This window comes from Peromyscus eremicus, chromosome 23 (genome assembly GCF_949786415.1).
Source record: "Peromyscus eremicus chromosome 23, PerEre_H2_v1, whole genome shotgun sequence".
In the NCBI taxonomy this organism is placed as follows: Eukaryota; Metazoa; Chordata; class Mammalia; order Rodentia; family Cricetidae; genus Peromyscus; species Peromyscus eremicus.
In genome coordinates this window covers 6400081-6404490 of record NC_081438.1, presented here as the reverse complement: position 1 = coordinate 6404490, position 4410 = coordinate 6400081, and the positions used below count along the sequence as shown (strand labels likewise).

General features: G+C 43.6%; 1 long non-coding RNA gene across 1 annotated transcript; it reads right to left on the bottom strand.

The window, feature by feature from the left end:
• Positions 1 to 254: 254 nt before the first annotated feature.
• On the bottom strand, positions 255 to 4196 carry LOC131898166 (uncharacterized). Its single transcript, XR_009375858.1, has 2 exons — positions 3590 to 4196; positions 255 to 409 (listed from the first exon to the last, which is right to left on the bottom strand). It is a non-coding gene; the product is annotated as an uncharacterized LOC131898166 (long non-coding RNA).
• Positions 4197 to 4410: the final 214 nt, after the last annotated feature.

Genomic DNA, 4410 nt, shown 5'->3' with positions numbered 1-4410 from the left:
TGACAATCACTAAGGAATCCCACCCCATTGTGAGAAAGTCTCCTCCTAGTAAAGCCTCCACCTCATATACATCCCAACACCCTTAAAGACCACACGCAGCTGGATCTGATTGCACACAGCAGGTCTAAGGACCCTCCCTGGCTCCTTCTGCAAAGGAATATTAACAGGCACGGTATTGTGAGAGGGTCTAATGGATAACCCCAGTGGTTTAGTTTGCTTTGTATTACTGTGATAAACACCACAACCAAAGCAACTTGGGGAAGAAAGGGTTTATTTCAGCTTACAGTTGTAGCCCATCATGAAGGGAAATCAGGGCAGGCACTCAAGGCAGGAACCTGGAGGCAGGAACTGAAGCAGAGGTCATGGAAGAGTGCTGCTAACTGGCTTGCTCCCCTTGCCTTGCCCATGCCTGTGAGTGTAAAATCCATGTCATGTGAGGTGTCTTCCACTATTTCTCTCCTTTTTTTTTTTTTTTTTTGACACAGGGTCTTTCATTGAAGTTGAGTTCAATTCCAGTGAGCTCCTGGTATCTGCCTGTCTCTCCCCGCCCCCACCCCTACACTGGGATTACAGTGCTGGCTTTTTTATGTGGGCATGTATGATCTGAACTCAGTTCCTCATGCTTGCATGACAAGTATTTCACCCACGGAGCCGCCTACCCAGTCCTGAGTCTGCTACCCAGTTCACTGTCCCCTACACTCTACTCTAAGCTTCTTGGGGATAACCCACTTGAGTGGTGTCTGTGAACTCCCATGTCACGTGGAGTTAGAGCTGGGATTAGATACTTGGCAGCTAACTTCTCACTGAAGGTATTGACATTAGAGGGGAAGTTGGGGGGAAGTGAGCTGGGAGTCTCCACTCTTCCTGGTCCTCCCTCCCAGGTCATAAAGGTTGGCTGATTTCATCGTCAGGCCTCAATCTTGCTGACCAGTTTTTTTTTTTTTCTTCTCCAGATTCTCATTCACCTAATTCTTCCCTCTTTTTTCTCCCTTCAAGTCTAGGGTTACAATCCTAAGAGGCTCCTAGATCATGTCTCAGCCACGTAAACAACACGATCTCATTCATATTTTAGCAGCTGAGTAGAATCCTGTTGCCATAATGTCACATAATTTGTTGACCTAATTCCCTAGCAAAATATACATAGCTTGAAACATAAGCATTCACAATCTACTCTGTGCCTGGCATCTCTTTCTATAGCATCTCTCATTCCATCCCCACATCCAGACTATGAGGCAGTTACCATTATTACACCCATTTCTGAGAAGAGGAAACAGATAGAGAGAGATGATGGTAGAGCCCAAGGTTGCATGGGAAGTAAATATGGATACAGGAATTTGAATCCAGCTCCATATTGCTCCAAATCTCAAGGTTATTTTGGGTCTCTGTATGAATCGAAAACTCAGCTCTCAGTAACACGGGTTGAAATGTTACAATGTAATTGCAACTTTAATGCATCTAAAAATAAAATAACATTTCTGCTGCGGTGTACTCAAGTGTAACAGTTGCACAGAAAAATACACAAATAATAATGTGTAGTGTTTAACATTTGAACAGTGAGCATGCCCAGAGAACCGTTAGTTGGCTAAAGAGGTAGGGTGTATCAGCAGACTAAACAAACATCCTGGTTTCCTCCACTCACCATCCCCTTGCTCTTGTCCAACCACACTCCATTCTCATTTCTTCTCCATCTTCTGTAACAATGTATTACTGAATCTGTCTCTTGTGTACATTAATGATTGCACTGTGTATTTATAGACTTCCTGGCTACAATGGATGAAAATGAAATGAACTCTGCCTGAAAATACTGAAAAAGTCAAACAATAAGAAACAAGGGTTTTTTTTAAAAAAAAAAAAAAAAAAAAAAACATCAGTCTATGAAAGACCATGACTTCCAAGGGCCAGAAGGACAAACTCACAAAGACATCCCCAGGATACACAGAATGGAGAGTTTATTGAATGCAGGAAAGGAATGGATGTGTTGATCCCTGGGGTAGAATGATACAGAAATCCACAGAGACCAAAGTATCTAGGATTTAGAGAGAGCTAGAGTGAGAGAGGAGAGAGAGAGAGAGAGAGAGAGAGAGAGAGAGAGAGAGAGAGAGAGAGAGAGAGAGAGAGAGAGAGAGGAGAGAACTCACAAAAATAGAGCCTCATCCACAAAGAGCTCAAGATACCTCTCAAAGGTCCCCCTCCCAGGTTCCACCAAGTGGTGACCTTGGCACGTATGTGAGTCCACTCAGAAAGAACCATCAAAAATGAGAAGGGGCTGCCAGGCAGTGGTGGTGCACTCCTCCACTTCCCAGCACTGGAAAGGCAAGAGGCAGATCTCTGTGAGTTCAAGGCCAGCCTGGTCTACAGAGCGAGTTCCAGGACAGCCAGGGCTACACAGGGAAACCCTGTCTCAGAAAACAAACAAAAACAAAACAAAACAAAAAGAAGAAGGAGGAGCAACATCCAAACCTTACAGAGAGACAGTAATACCATCAAATTTGACTAATGAGCCTGGAAAAACTCAGAACTTATGAAACATCAAATAGAGTTCTTAGAAAGTTGTCTCCATATTGACTCTAACAGGCTGAAAGGCAAGCCTAGAAAGGCTCCGACTGGACTACGCCCCAGAACAGAGCTCATGAGCATTCACGGGAACACAAAATTATCCACCATCTAGGAAGATAAAGGTTATAATGTCTGATAGCCTGTGGAAAATTATCATACGTGCAAAAAAGTGGGGAAATACGAACCAAAATAATATAAAAATCAATGTACTGAAATTGACTCAGAAATTGCAATTATTCACGAATAAGAACACAAAACAGCTGTTAGGAAAGATTTAACATGTTACTCAGTGGTACAGAAGATGGCGAGGAGGCTCAGATTGAATCGCAGGGGTAAAATATACACTGCATGAGAGAAGCGGGCATTGAAGAAGGAAAAATTTCATGGTTTCTTGGATACGTTTGTCATCACCGTTTTAAAGTCTTTTTTTAAGGTTCACTTTATTAGTTACTTACATGTCTGCGTACATGTACGTGAACCTGTGGGTGAGTACCCTCAGAGGCCAGAAGGGGGTTTCAGAAAACCTGAAGCTGGAGTTCTAGGCAGTGTGGACTTGGGTTCTCTGCCACAGCAGCAAACACTCTTAACTGCTGAGCTGACTCTCCAGCTCCTAAAGTCTTCACTCGATGGCTTCAGTATCTGAATTTCCTTGGGTTCATTATTTGCTATTTCTGGTTTCTCTTGGTTTTCTGTTATCCAGACCTATCTCCTGGCATGCTGGTTATGTTTTAATTTAATATGTAGGGAAATGTTTATTCTGAAGTCCTGAATACTTGTGATTGCTGATAGTCAGCCATGGGCAGAAGATCACCGTCAAGTCAAAGATGAAATTGATTTAACTCTGTGTTGGTCTGTTTTCTGTTTGCTACAATCCTTAGAGCATCCCTTATTGGAGGATTCTAATCTGAAAGAAAGAAACTAGAAAGTAAAGGGAGAGGAGAGAGAGAAGAAAGGGGAAAGCGGAGTAGGAATCTCTAGAAAAACAAAGGACTTGAGAGCTAATAATGACGGTCAAAACTTATTTTGTACCTACTTTCTATTATGTGTTATACCCAAACGTTCTGGTTAGCTCCAGTCGTCAACTTGACCCAACCTGGAGTCGCCTGAGAAGAAAGTGTCAAATGAGGGATTGGCAGGATCAGATTGGCCTGTCTGTGAGGTACCGTCTTGAGCATTAATTGATGTAAGAAGATCAAGCCCACTGTGGGCAGCACCACCCCTAGGAGGGGGTTCTGACCTATGCAAGAAAGCTGGCCCAGTGCGAGCCTATCAGCAAGCAGCATTTCATCACAATTTCTGCCTTCAAGTTCCTGCTTGAGTTCCTGCTGTGACTTCCCTCCACAATGAACTGTGACCTGGAAATAGAAGCCAAATAAACCCTTTCCTCAACTCAGTTGCTTTTCATCGGGGTGTTTTATCACAGCAACAGAACATCAACGTATATATTCACATGATTTTATCTAATATGCTTACAAATAGAGATGACAGAAATAAATATATTGACAGATAGATAATTACATCATAGATATAATTACATCATAGATAATTACATTAACTTTACAATGACCCCAAAACTCTGATAGGCACCAGGTTGGTAAAGACCTCACGGCTGAACAGCACAATCAATGACCACAGCCTGAGCTGGAAGAAGTGATCACAGGGCACACTCAATGACCACAGCCTGAGCTGGAGGGAGTGGTCGCAGGGCACACTCAATGACCACAGCCTGAGCTGGAGGGAGTGGTCGCAGGGCACACTCAATGACCACAGCCTGAGCTGGAGGGAGTGGTCGCAGGGCAGACAGGAAGCCGAAGAGCTACTCAGGGCTCACACACAACTCGGGGGCCCTAAGAG